Source organism: Phalacrocorax aristotelis, chromosome 10 (assembly GCF_949628215.1).
Source record: "Phalacrocorax aristotelis chromosome 10, bGulAri2.1, whole genome shotgun sequence".
Lineage (NCBI taxonomy): Eukaryota > Metazoa > Chordata > Aves > Suliformes > Phalacrocoracidae > Phalacrocorax > Phalacrocorax aristotelis.
Genome location: NC_134285.1, coordinates 5,338,282 through 5,354,130, shown reverse-complemented (window position 1 = coordinate 5,354,130; position 15,849 = coordinate 5,338,282).

Sequence of the window (15,849 nt, the reverse complement as noted above, 5' to 3'; positions counted from 1 at the left end):
GAAGTCCTGGGGAACACAACAACACACTTCAATATATGCTTTATAATACAGCTCCAAGATAATTGAGCAAGCATTTCTCTTTCCAGGTTCCTCCAAGACCATAAAGGTGAGCTGGCCTCAGTATAAATTTTGAGATTCTAACTGAAATGGCCCAGGTTTTCCTCAATTTTTGGAGCTATTCTGAACTCGTGATCCCTGCGTCTGTTAGCACTAAAATCCCTCCATTACTCTCTTTAAGTATATGGAAAAGATTCTTTAAGTCTCTGATGATTACAACACTTTTTAATAATGTTCTTTCTCTTGCTGCTTCTTTTCTGATTTAATCTCTTTGCCCCAAAATGTCTTTCTGAAGGATGCAGAATGAACAATGGAAACATCATTCAAAACAGCTCACATACAAAGATTATTTGGCTTTGTACCACTGACAGGTGGTACAACTTTAACAGGTTGATGTCACTAAAATTAATAACTTCCATCCAACAGTTGGACCCTAGCCACAGAAAAGTGTTATGAAAATGAATGATATAACATTTGTCGTTCATATATCAGGGTAGGAAGAATCATTGTTTTCCACTCTACAGAATGCCCAAGTCTAATCAGGTAACACGAGACCTCCTATTCCGGTAAGCACATCAGACTATCAGGAGACTTTCAGTGCATGAGAAAACTGGACAACGTGGTCAAAACAGGCAACTTATCCATGTCTATAAGTTTATAAGAAGTATGTTTATAAGCATTTTCTCTCTCTCCATAAATACCATCAACCTGCTTTTCACAAAAAGTTAGGAAGCCAAGCATTGCCTTAATTATACAAATACAGAATCCACTGGTTTTGTTTCCTTGATTAGCTGAGGTCACTAGGAACACAAGGAAAAACTAGGTTAAAACTAAGCCTTAAAAATTATGTTAGATTCCATCCTTATGCATAAAAAAAAAAGCATAAGGAGTAACTATCTCTTGGGAAATTTACAAATTTCCCAAGATTTTCCAGACTTGAATAGCATATAAACCCACTGAATAGTCTCAGGTTTGCTCTACTTTCTGAAGTATGGAGTCATTCCATTCTACCACATCTGAGCCATTTAAAATACACATACTATATTATTGTGCTTGGACATTTTTGTGTCAGTGAATTATGTATAAGACAATTGTAAACACCAAATTATGACCAGAAGAACAGGTAAGTCATCTGAATTGCATACAAACACTACTTTACATGCTGAGTTCACACAACATGTCTCCTTGTCCCTACAGCCACACACTGGAGGGTTAGGGGAGAAATACCTGGTGTTTGCTTACTGTGCAAAGAACTCAACTGTGTCATCTGAAGGAACTGCTTAAGCTTCACTGGTGAAAGAAAAGAAATAATTTTACATTAGAAGGCCAAAACATTCAAGTAGTCAAAATTCTGATTTTTTGTGGGTTGGTTTTTTTTTTAAACTGGGAAAAAATGTTCACGCCTGTGATCCTAAATGTCTTCCATCTCTTTGCAATGAAATCACCCAAAGATATAAATAAACTATTCTAAATAAAGTTCAGACTGACTGCAGCGTTAGATATGTCTACTAATGTATGTGACTGTCAGCCAAAATAAATTAACCTCCAATAGAAGTCATTTTCATAAAATTAATTATTCCAATGTCAGCTAAAAGAGACAGGTGCTCTCTCGCTCTGCCTTCACCTAGACTTTTCAATGAACTTCTCAAATAGGCTGCAGTTAGAAAACCTTAAGAATAGATCTATATTTGAAGATTTTTCTCCATTGGTCTTTCTAGGCTGTGAGTTTGGCTGGGTGTTTTTTTGGTAAACTAAAGGATCTAGCAAGAAAAATAAAGGATTACTGAGCAATTTATATATAGTACAATTTACTATAAAAATATAAGAGGAAACTCAATGACAGAATGAACATTGAGCCTCGTGCACTAGAACATGGAACTGAGATACTGGCAAGCACCTATTACTCACCTCAGGGATTTGGCTTTTGCCATGCTTCTGAAAATTTGCCCAAATTTAGTTGCTGTAAATCTTTGAAAAATGAGCTTGTAGAGGTCACTGGAGACTTTGATTTTAGGTGCCAGTGTCTGCAAGATTCAATCCACATTGAGAATAGAATAGTTCAGTTGGAAGGGACCTACAATGATCATCTAGTCCAACTGCTGTGTTGAACACACTGCAGTCAAACCTAAATGGACTTCCCAATGCAGCTGCAGCTCTGATGCAACTGTCTGCTTCTAAGTTCAGGCATAAATGCTTATTCAGAGCTTGCATGGGAATTTTTGCACACCGATTTACTGTGCTATGCAGACATACTTATAAGTGAGTGTGACCGCTCCTCTGCACTGAATGGAACATGAAGCCCACAGGGAAAAAACAGCAGGCATGTAGCTGAAGTCTGTGTTTTGTAAAGCATGGAGCAAACATATGGATAACTATTAATTACAGAGAAGCAGGTCACAGTTTCATAGTTAAGATGGAGTTGTATTTTGCACTTGTAAAAAGGATGCCAACTTCTCGCTACATCTAAAAAAAAGTGAATCCTAAAATTTGCAAGTAAACCCATTTGTTATTTTCTGAGATAAAACTGATTAAACATTGAGTTCTGTATTAAAATGTAACTTAGACTGTACATGCCTGTTGCTAAATTGCAGGTAAAGCTCCAAACTTATAGAAAGGAGTTTCAAATACAATGTCTAGTGTTAATAGCAGTGTAGATCAGGCAACATGAAATCCAAAGTTTTAAGACCTGGATATGTATTGTTAAGGCATCAAAACAGTCTCACCTGTGTTGCTGTGGCAGTGATGGAATGGTGCAGGAGACAGCTGAGAACCAAACAGAAGTACCTGAGCTGGTGCCAAACCAAGCTGAAACCACCACATGGAGCACTGTAGCCCTGGAATGGACCATTTCAGGTCCTCGGCTGCTTCTGCTTCCAGAGCTTTCCTGGCCTTTCCTGCTGTACTGGGGGTTTCTGTTCCCCATTCAATTTCATGGTGTAGGCATGCGCTGAACTGGCAGAAAGTATATTTGAAAAAGAAAAGAAAAAGAGCATGCTTACAGCACAGGTCTATCTAAACTAGTGCTACAAACATATTTTCATTGTAATTATGTACTTAATCCAGGGGTTCTTAACCTCTTTATTTTTTGCTAGAGTGACAATGCTATGTTCCCTTGCTACACAGCACTGAAGTAGGCTGCAAAACTCTAGATATATTTTCCTCTTTGTTGGTGTTCTTAAGTTTCACTGAATGGCACTGTAGACAGACTATTCAGTCCTCTAGCTCTGTTTTCATGCCTCATTGATCAATTTAAGTCCAAATACACTAATGTAATTTTCTAGGTTTGTAATTCGTGGTTTTGGAACAACTATTACATTTTCCTGACATAAATATGTACCTTTGTTTGTGTGTATTTTAAGGATGCTAATATGTATTCTCAAACTTATTTCCTTCCTGGCTTAGTGTTTTGTATGGGGGGTAATAAAAATTGCTTGATTAACATAAAGACAATTTGGAAAGGATAGCAGTATGCTAGTTGTGAAGAGGTTTGACCTAAGAGTAATTTGTATATAGGAACATACATTAAACATATGGGTAGGGAAAAACCATAATGCTCTAGGCAAGCCCTTCCTACGGAATAAAGATCCATCTCTTTCTACACAGAAATACAATAGTTTCCTAGCATCAGAACATTCCAAGAGAGAATTGGGGCATATACTATTCAATTTTACAAAACTGTTGAATTGTGCACTTGAGACGGTAAATATGGACAGCATGATAGACATAGTTTTTACTCCAGCAAAACTATTTTGTGTTGATATTCTGTGTCCATGATGCATCTAAACAGCTGCCCTGGGGCAAGACCCCAGCGCAATCAAGCTGTCAGGTTTCACATAGATATTCTATGAGAATAACTTTAATAAATAAATTAAAGATCATGGCTACTTGCAAAGTAGGCTATTCACTGTTTTACAGACAGCTTGGGCATTTTTTATCTCTAAAATAGCAGGTTGTCATCAGATACTTAGAGGGTTAGTTTCATCACCAGCAGGATAAACAAAACAATGTTCCCCGATCTTTAAATCCCTTTCCTGTCTATGTCTCAACAAATTCAAGGCAGAATGAACTAGTTGTACTGTCAGCACACTAGATGGAGGATGAGTCCCGTCTATTTGTTGGACTAAACCACTCTGTTCAAACAGACTTCAAAATACAACTTCAGATTTATTTCATACACCTGCCTGCTTTATTATTTGGAGACTAATAAAAGGTCTTGGGAAATTAATATCTAACTTAGCAAGGCATAAGTTGCAGGCCACAAATATATTCTTTCCTTACTTTAAGGCAGTTATACGCTCTTAATTTATTTGCATCCCAAAGGATTAAAATTGGTTTAAAGAAATAGTCCCTCAACCTCTTAATGTGCTGGATTCTGCTGTTCTGCCTAAGCTGTTACAACTCACTTGGAAATAAAATGTTATTAACAAAAATAATATTTTTATTTCTTGGTTGCTATGATTTTGAAGCAACAGATATATAGCTGTATTGTATTTCTCTGGGTATGCAAAGGAGAACAGAGAGCTGAATTATAAACAGTACGTAAGAATTTCCCAACACCAGGTATTTTGGTTTTGTTGGTTTTATAGGTGGGAAAACACAGTCAGTGAATAGCAGTAAAGCTTTTTTTCCTACAGCAAAACATGAAGCCAGATGCTGAAAGCACTTGCCTTTCTCAGAGAAACAAGGATATCGGAGCAATAGCTTGCCACATCCTGTTGGTTCAATGGACAGCGATGGTACAGAGCTTTCAGTCATTTGGATATTGTTATGGGAACTACAAAATTAGAGATCTGACAATGGCAGGTATCATTAAAAAATGCTATATGGTATTTTTCTCCAAATTCATTTTAGTTGGTCACCGTTCTCAACAATCAATAGGTGCTTGATATAGAAGTCACATCCATTCCTTTCCACGCACTGCAAACCATGGCTTATATTTGATAATGAAGACTAATATAAAATCTTGTTTCCTCTTCTGTGTGATACTGTCAAAACATTCGAATTCTAGGCTAGAACACAGCTTGCTAAATAACCTGCATTTGTTTTTTCTTGTTCTGAGATTAGAATAACCTATGTGAAAACAACAGTCTAGCAATTAAGTCATTACTCAACATCAATAAGATTGCAAGAGTCAGATCCTTAGTATGTCTCTTTGAGGCATGAATTTGAATGAAGGGGAATAAAAGAAGCAACAGTTCAACAAAACTGCTGAGCACATACTTAACTTCAAACTCGTTCTTAATTACCGTGTGGCCCACAGGCCACCAAAAATATAAGCAAGACTTTTTCTGCAGCAATATCCCATTTACAAATGAGTGCCCTATACAAATCAAATTACAGTAAGAGGCATAGTGAAACACAGGCAATACAGGGTTTAATTAAAGCAAGGCTCTAATGATGTCATCAGTAGACCACAGTTTGAGCTTTGTAAATAGCAATTACTCCAGAACTGCAGAATTATTAACTTAATCCTATTTATCTGCTCCCCGGTATAAAGCTCTCCTGTTCAATTTGTGTGTTATAGTTCATCATGATTTTAAACAGCATAAACATAGTACGGCTAATACAGCTGAGTGTCAATATATAATCAGGTTTTAAGTGTGACATTTATACTGAAGGAAGAGTGCACCTGAAAAATAAATCGCTACCTTATGGACAGCTGTTAAGGTGTTCTTAATAAACACAATATCTAAACTAAAGGCTATATTCACAAAAGAGCCATAGACATTGCACTGCTCATCTCAAGCTTTAACTTTTAGGAACTGGTAGAATCCATAACTGCACGCGAAGTGCTTTAACTATTTATACAATGCACAGAAGAAAGTCAAGCACCTCAACATGGAATTTTGAACAGCCAACAAGTTGAGAAGGTAATCACCAAAGCTAGCCAGTTGAAAATATTAGAGACGGGTGTCTTAAATTTCATTTCTTTCCAGGTTTTACACTTCTAATTGCAGATTCCAGAACATGCTTATCCCGGTTTGGGATTGATAGCCTACAATATTTCCCAAGCTCAACTGTTATCCTTTTTAGAAAAGGAACAGACGCCCCTGCTTTTCTTTTAGAAGAATGAAGTCTTACAAAAATTTGTCAGTGCAACGCAACAGGAGTAAATCAACAAAATGAAACAATTGGTGCTGAGGACCCGGCATCTATGCGTGTCTCACAGGCATTTACTTCAGACTTGTTCTTGTCTGATCCAATGAATTGAACACTTGAGCATCTCTTTCTGTTTAGTTTTATCTGAAATAAACTGAGTTCACATGAACCAAGACTACTCCATAATGCAAACCAAAGCGTGCTAAATATGGACAGCTGGTAAATTCACTTCAAAAGCCCACTCCTGATTCAAGTTAAAATGCTATTGGACATAGACACTGATGCCGCCACCAACTAATGGGTGAAGCATCTACAGAAGGGTTAGCCTGAAAAAATCGAAAGCTTTTAAGGTTCTGATTTTTAGGAGTGGCCTTCTTTGCAGTTGAAGCTGAAAAACTTTATAAGAAAGGATCAACTATGTCAGAGAGAAAGAGGACAAAAAGGAGCATGATTCTGCAACTTCGTTACAAAATTTGGTACGAATTTGGGCACTAGATTTGGGAAATGTGAATTCCACCCTCTGCTCCAAGGAATGTTTATGAATGTCACTCAATGGACATTTAAATATAAGAAGCTGCTTTTGGAGGTTTTAAATTGCCCCTTGTCAAAGGTGACAGGAAAAGAAAGATCCTGATCAAGATCAAGTGTGCCTACTTCTGGGCACATGTAAAATGGCAACTTTAAAATGCCTTGCAAATCTTCTGTTAAAACCTCATGTAGCTTAAAGTGAAACTTTTGAAGAACGCACTTCTGAACTGGGGCATCCAAGGTCTGCCCAAGTTCCTTTTAGGCATTTCTTCTGGGGATTTGGGACAAAAACATAGCTATAAAGCATGTAAGCAGAAAAACAAGTTCACATAGAATTTATTAGCTTGGAGGCCTACAAATTTCTGAAGCTACACTCTTCAGTTACTCCATGTTTGTGCATACTTGTACCTCCTCTCTAGCTGCATGACTTTTTAGAATGTAACAGAGCATGAACTGCCTTTTCATCATACCATTTTTACATTGATAAGACTCCACTGAATTTAATGAAATTCTGCTGAAAAATAAAATGGAGAATAAGGTCCACAGGGTAAAACCCTGGGCCATATGGCTTGAAACGAGTTTTCCAGAACAGTTGAAGTCCCTATAAATTGCACGAGAGGACTTAAATTCAACCATATATGAAAAATAGAAGCCAGTTTCTTCTACTTTGGTCACATTGTAAATCTAGAGTAACTGATTTCACAGGGACTAGTTGTAGAAGGAACAACTCAAAGCACACAGAATAGCAGAATTCTTATTCATTGCCATTACCCTTAAAACCGTATTGATTCCAAACTTTTAAATACATTGAGACACATCTATGGATGAAAACTTGCTGATGTTCTATATGTGTGTGAACGTGCGCACAAGATTTACACTTTGTTAATTTTGTCAAATTAATGCAAAACTTGCAAACCCATATTTTATAATTAAAGTTCTTTGTCATTAGAGGCACACTGCTAAGACTTCACAAATATGTCCAATTTCATCTGTAAAGAATGACAGACTATAAACAGCAAATTAAGCAATTTGAAAATCATTTGGGAAAAAACTCAAAACTTAATTACAGAGTTCAAATTATTGAAATTGCTCATGCCAGTGTTAAAAAAACCCAACGCAACACAAAAAACTTGAAACTCTCCAATAGAAATTATTGACCCATTCTCGTAAAACTAATCTAAGAAATACAATTTGTCTTGAGGCTTTTCTTAAGAAAGTAATAATTTAAAACTGTGCTTGTCCCCAGTAAGTAAGGCTCCAAGACAGGTTTGATCCATTGATGAATTCTTCCTAATATGTTCCCTGAGGTACAGTTTTCCTAAATCTATTAGACATTTACAGTCTTTCAGGATGTGCTGCCTGAGATGCTCTATCACACTGTATTAACTTGACAAGATAATGCAGTGCTATCTTTTATTTTCATAGAAGAACTACGTTTGACCTTGGAACTACTAACAACAGTTTATTACCCCTAACCTTACTAGAGGGACATTCTAATATATTACTGCGAATTATTGTACTAGACATAAGATACACATAAGATGTACGTAGAAAGTTACAGAGGGGTTATTCAGGACAAGATCCTGGATCTACTGAAAATGACAATATTGTTTCTACCTAATACTCAGTTCTCCAAAGAAAGGCAAAACAAAACAAAAGCACTCCGTAATGAGCTAGCCATTTATAAAACACAGTTAACAGAAGAAAAAACAATTCCCATGAGTTGCTTAGTGACTTCTCCATGCTGTCCCTATCAGCATGGACTCATGGTACTAACTCCTCTTGCAATCATAAGTGATCCTGAACCCTAGATGCAGTTATTATTCTTCCAGTGTACACACTCTACTGGGTTTGAATGGCAAGGTTTGGTTGCGGTGGGGCTACAGGGATGGCTTCTGTGAGAAGCCACAAGAAGCTTCCCCCATGTCCGACAGAACCAATGCCAGCTGGCTCCAAGACAGACCTGCCACTGGCCAAGGCTGAGCCCATCAGCAACAGTGGTATCAGCAACTGTTATCCCAGCCTCTGGGATAACATATATAAGAAGGGGAAAAAAAACCCTGCACAACCGCAATTGCAGCTGGAGAGACAAGTGAGAGTATGTGAGAGGAACAACCCTGCAGACACCAAGGTCAGGGAAGGAGGGGAGGAAGTACTCCAGGTTCCGGAGCAGAGATTCCCCTGCAGCCCCTGCTGAAGACCATGGTGAGGCAGGCTGTGCCCCTGCAGCCCGTGGAGATTAATGGTGGAGCAGCTATCCACCTGCAGCCCATAGAGGGCTCCATGCCAGAGCCAGTGGGTGCCAAAGGAGGCTGTGACCCTGTGGGAAGCCTACACTGAAGCAGGCTCCTGGCAGGACCTGTGGACAGAGAGAGCCCATGCTGGAGCAGATTTGCTGGCAGGACTTGTGACCCCGTGGGGGACCCACGCTGGAGCAGCCTGTTCCTGAAGGGCTGTACCCCATGGAAGGGACCCACGCTGGAGCAGTTTGTGAAGAACTGCTGTCTGTGGGAAGGACTCATGCTGAGGTTCATGGAGGACTGACTACTGTGGGAGGGACCCCATGCTGGAGCAGGGGAAGAGTGTGAGGAGTCCTCTCCCGGGGGAGGAAGGAGCAGCAGAGACAACGTGTGATGAACTGACCGCAATCCCCATTCCCCGTTCCTTGTGGTGCTGGAGGGCAGGAGGTAGAGAAATCAGGAGTGAAGTTGAGCCTGCGAAGAAGGTAGGGGTGGGGGGAAGGTGTTAAGATTTGGTTTTATTTCTCTTTTTCCTACTCTGATTTGATTGGTAATAAGTTACTTTTCCCCAAGTTGGGTCTGTTTTGCCCGTGACAGTAACTAGTGAGTGATCTCTCCCTGCCCTTACCTCAACCCACAAGCCTTTCATTATATTTTCTCTCCCCTGTCCAGCTGAGGAGGGGAGTGATGGAGCGGCTTTGGTGGGCACCTGGTGTCCAGCCCAGATCAACACACACTTTGGTGATAAAACAAACTCCAGGCCCTCCCCCCTTATTCTGCAACAGCTTCTGGAAGAGTACCTTCAGTATTATTGCATTGATAAAAAGATCACAGCTACACTGAGCACAGTTGTAAACCCTCCTATGCAACAGATTTTGTGAGTTTATACATCACACTAAGCTTCCAGGAATAAGAGTTATTTGTGCATTAATCTTCATCTTAATAACCCCTTTGCTCCAAATAAATTAGCTATACTTAGCTGTGTCATAAGACGATATACTGCAATGGGCTAGAAGGAAAGCTTCTTTTCCATTTTTCTTTTTCAGAATTACTCTCCACTTACATGTTTATCAGGGAGCCAGTGCAAAGTATAACTAGCCAGCAAGTACGAATAAAACAAGGTGTTTTGTTTTTTTTTTTAACCTTTTGATGTTTTTCTAGGGACACATTTGTGTATATTACTTAAAAATACATATTAAAGTAGCTAAGAATAATTTAAACTGCTTTGTAATTGAAAAATTCTACATCTGTAGTATTTAAGCAGCAATTTAATATGCGTTGTTCTTTCTTTTTTTCAGAGTTTTTATAATCACCTATATTACAGCATTTTTTAAGGATCCTTTTTAATGAGTTTTTGCCAAAATAATGAACACTAAGTGACTGTAAGCCCCTGAGACTTGTTAGAGAGATCAACCAATAACAGTAAGCAAGGCACAATGTCTCCAACCACAGCACCAAGTTCTGCTCTAGGTGACATTCATTGAAACTAGGGGTGTCTGCTTAAATTAAATCCTGCAGAGATATTCATCTGCTGGAACTTAAGCACGCATATATTACTGCTGTAATACACAGGATTTGTCCCTTGCCTGAAGTTGAATATATATACTAAGACCTCGCAGTATTAAGGCTTTATTTTGAATTTATATCATTATGGCAAAGGGCAGAATTAGTCTCAATATTATTTAGAACAGATGTATATAGTGAAAGTAGAAAGGCCACATCTATGAAATCTTTTCTTGATCTACTACAACTCCCTGAGACTTCAAACGCTCATAGCAGGATTCAGACTCTATCCAGGTATCCAAATGATTAAAGCTACTCATTTTGTAAAAAATTAATTATGATAGAATGAAAGAACTCTCTGAACATATGGTTTTGAGATTTGCAAACATCCAAGGCCAATTTATTTTTTATTAATCTATGTTTGTAGGGTGTCTGAGATATTGTGTAAATCTCCTTTTGAAAAGTTGAAGTCAAGAGTTGCGAAGGAAAAAGCAAGATGCAAGTGTTATTCAAAGAATGCCACAAAGCAAACTTTCTCTTGTCAGATAAGAGATGTATGGACACTCCAAACTAACTTGTTTTGCAATACGTTTTACAGATTAATTTAACTGGAACATTTTTTTTTTAAGATTTAATTGTAATTCTCCTTCCTTACTGGCTTTGTCCTTGTCCCCAAGCAACCATCTTGGTTTTCTCTCGACAATTCTCTCAGAATTTGGAGCTTGTTAGTGCCTCTGTTTTCCTTCTTTGTTGCACATCAGAATAATTCTTTGAGTGCTACTGCGGTCAACAATGACCACTGGATTCACGCAAAACTGAGAACAATCAACCACTGTGCAATAGCAACTTCCCCTCCTCTGTTCTCCCTGAAGCAAATGGCTACATTATCAATCATGATATCAGTCATGACCCATTGATAAGGTCAGAATTTTACACCAGCTTGTGAGGTAATGGTTTCTTTAAGGTTTGATAAAGCAATTTTGGTCTATATTGCAAACTCTCACTAACTTTCAAAGCTAAAAAATGTACACAAACATGTCTTCTTTTTGAGTTAGAATACTAACCTATTATTTTTATTGGGAAGCAAGACTGAACATTGAGAAACACCTAATTAGGAATAGCAAAGATTCTATTTACAGATTATTCTCTAAATAAGCACAATGTCTTCTACAGACAGTGAAGCCATTGCATTTTGAGGTAAAGTATTTGAAGACCAATTATAAAGTGGAATGGTCCAAATGGATACATCAGGAAAGCTAAGCTGGCAAACACTGGCAATAAATTAAACAGGTTAAACTCTATGTAGATTATTTCATTTCAGATGTTAAAATCCCTTCTATTCTGAAATCCAGCATACTAGAGTTCACATTACTGAGGAATGATGGCATCCACAAAGGGATTTATCATTCTTCAATTTATGTTCTCTAATTTCACACTTTCAGTTGCCTCAGTTGAGCTTTTCTAAGTGTCACCATACACATGCAAATTCACTGTTGACAACCCCTACTCTTATTTGTAGTCTCAAATAATTTAGCATCACTTCTCAGCTGTAGGCTCTTTTTTTTCTTTTTTCTTCTCCCCTCCAAAGCATGCTTTTCCTGACAGTTTAAAGATCTATCAGAATAGCATATTCCCAGAAGGATCCTGAATAACATCAGCCCAAAAAACAGATCTGACAAAGTTCTCCCCACACACACACTTCTTCCACATACCTTTCAACCAGATGATGATTTTCTGAAGTTTGTTCCAGTTTATCATTCTCATCTAAAAACTTGAACACCAAATAACACGCCTTTTTTTTTAACCATAATCATGCAAGGCATTACGGCCAAATGACAGTGCTGAAGTCAAAGTACATTAAGTCAAACAATGGGAGATTATCAGTCAGCCCTGCAATCCCATCAGAAGCACCAGCATGCTGCTTCAATATCTGTTTTCCATAAAAATCATATCAATCAGCACTGATTGTTAATTTTGTTTCTACTGCTTCCATCTTAACCAACCTGCCAGTGCATGAGAACCAATCTCCAATTAACATGTCTGGGATTACTTGTAGCATCATGTTTAACCTTAAAATATTTACACAACATTGGGTTTTCCTTCCACGCTCCTGGAACTTTCAACGGCAGTTCAAGATCCATTAAAAAGAACACTGATATTTCATAGAACTTCTTAGGCAATTCTTTCAAGAATCCCTGGTAGACCCAGGCATTCTATTATATTATCAAAGCATTATAAACTTTAAGGTATGCTGCATTCTTCTTTGTGACTCTTACAAAGTATTAATTTTGATCAATGAAGAAATGCATCGCTATTTGTTTCCAAACACAGAAGAAAAATACACCAGAGTTGCGTCCATAAGGGGTAACATATGCACCACCTTCCTTCAATTTGTTTATCCCTAGTTTTTAATATTTACACTTTTACAGGTTTTTAAGCTTATAAATGTCATAATTTAGTTCAGTTGTGAGTGAATGAACCCAAGTTACAACTCAATATTGACATTTCACCCTTATCGGCTTAATTTTTGTCCTCGGCAAAGGGACTTTCAAAGCTCCTTTAGAAAACTGTCATGAAAAGCAATGATGTACATTCTCAACAAAACGAAGTAGCCCTTATTCTGATCTTACATAGTGATTCACCTGGAATCCACCATAGTTCTGGGGGAAAACCATGGAAATGCATGTCATTTTTTTCCCATTACCAGTATAAACCAGAACTAACGCCACCAAAATCTGTAGAGCTGCATCAGTTCAGCTAACATATTAGATCAGAATTAAGTTCTATTTCTTTGTAGCAATCCAGACTGGGCTGAGCCTTACTTTATTTCACTGTTAAGGCAACAGGAGTCCTGTCCTGATTACAGAGTGCTTTATATAGCATGTCATCTCACCTTGTCATTTGTACTTACATTTTCCTCATGTACCTATGAGAGCACTGTGAAGCTGCTCCCAAAGGAAGGTCATATTATAGTCATCTTGGAATACTTATAAACTGATGATATGCATACAAAGTCAGGAATGAGATCAGATTTAAATATTAATGTGAAGATTTACAGCGGTTTTTTACAATACATTAACTTAAAAAGCCAAAAAACTGTAGCATTATTGTATTGCAATTGCCACTCATATTAAATTTAATGAAGTTTTCCACCTCTTGCTAAACTCATTACTAAAAGAAAAATCTCCAATCTTTTGCTGTCCCAAAACCCTGTATTAGTAGAATCATATGTACCTATAAACCAACAAAGAGTTAGATCATATCATGATTCACAATTATTTTTAAAGTGTGTTTAGATTCGCCCCATATAAGCATAGTGGGTTTTGTCCATTACTGAGAATTATTTACATCAGAAGTGTTGATTCATGAAACTTAGGTTTCATCAAACTTGACCAATGTGAAATGCATGCATCTGATGTAGTCCTCTGAACTACTGATTCTTCTGCACCCATCTGTCTTGCACTCACTCTGTTCTGAGTACTCTCTGAAGACTAATGCTGCATCTGTTTTAAGTATAAGCATTCCAAATTACTGCATAGATGCATTACAGAGTAGTTAAGAAAAATCAGTGGTTTCTATGTAAATACCTACAAAGCTTTGATACTTTCTTTAAAACATAAATTTCTTTATTAAAGACTGTTTTACTCCAATATTTCTCCTTTACTTCAGCTACTGCAGTCAAAGCTATCATAATATTCTGCTGCTGTTTAAATTTACCACTGTTGTGAATTCCTTTGCTGTGGGTGTTTTTTTTCAAGGAACACGCATTTCATATTTTGTTTACTACTGAAAAGCGAGATTTTGAATCTGAATCAAGTAAAAAGACCTTAGTACACATTTAAATACATTTTCAGTTTTCCTAAAAATGGTGCAAGGGTGACACCCAAGTGGATCACTTACAAAATATTTCAGATTAGCCTTTTAAAAGAACATTTAATTGCTATGGAAATTAAGATAATATTTCTATAATTAGGATGCATTCTTCCCTCTGAGCACAGAACAGCCATAATAACCTTGAGCAGAAGCTATCAGAATGGTAAAATGTACTGTCTGTGACCATAGCCTGGATTTCTACAAAATTAATTTCTGTTAGTAGAATCATGATAAGAGACCTGTGGAAAAGAAAACTCTTCAGTGTTAATCTGGACTCTTGTCCTATCTTGAACAGATTCAAAGATATAATATAATTGCTTTTGATCATCTTTAAAAAAAAAAACAACAAACCAGCTCAAGGAAAGGAAGAGTCACAGCACTGAGAAGAACCAGTCTTGAAAAGCCATGAAGCACTGATTAAGATGCCAGTCAAATTATAGACAGTCAAGGGAAGGGGTGAGTTGATGTACACAAGGATGCAGCCAAGGAGAACAGTGGTGACACATAAATTATTTTAGCTGTTATAGATAGGAACTTGCTGGTGAAGATCCTCTGCACCAAATGACTGGGGAAAAATGTTTTGGGACAACTTTAATTTTATGCCAAAATAGCAGTACTCATAAAAAACAGCTGGCACACTGGCTCACTCATGTTAATCTTCTTACTTCAACTCCCTGAACTGACACAGCTGGTCCATTTTCTATTTTTGCAAACTGGAATTTTGGGATCTAAGCCTGATGTCTCAACTTCAGTCATCAATAAATCTGGAAAAATTCTTGAATAGACAAGTGTGCAGGCCCAAATGATTAATAGAGCCAAAATGTCATTAAAAGACAAGCAACGGCCTCAGTATGGCAGAAAACTCTCTGCTGAAGTCCCCACAGTGGCAGATTCCTCTGGATCTGAATCTTAAAACACTAGTAATCAATACCTTTGTATATCCTACGGAGAAAAAAAATATTTATAACTATGGTCGCCAATGCTGCAATCACTGTAAATACCTTCTATGTATTCTTTAAAGCTTACTTTCTCATTTCATGACCCATTTATTTTACATGATGGGCAAATTGTAGACTAAGACAGCAGCAATATGGCTGAGATGTTCAGCTATATCCCCTTTAGAAAGTGTGATTGCTCAGGCCCTTGTGTTAATTGTTCTCATCCTCCTTCTTGTTATCTATTTATCACATTGCAATAAATGGGATTTTTCTTTTAAGGTTATTCCATTAGATCATGTCAATCAATTCAGAAAAATGGAGGATTGTAATAATGAACTAACTCATCACATCTATTACTTTGCACTTCTCAATTGATTACAGCATCTCAAGAATATGCTATTTTTGGAACATGATCTCCATGTATACATTTAACACTGTTCTTCGCAGTAATAATGTAATCCCATCACAAAATGTTCAACAGATGTCTTTGCTTACTTCAGACAAGATGTTTATACTGCATCTGAAAATAACCCATGCACTTGATAAAAACACAATCTTCTACAACACTGTTCAGGGACTGCAAGACTGTTGTTTAAGTCTTCATAAGATCT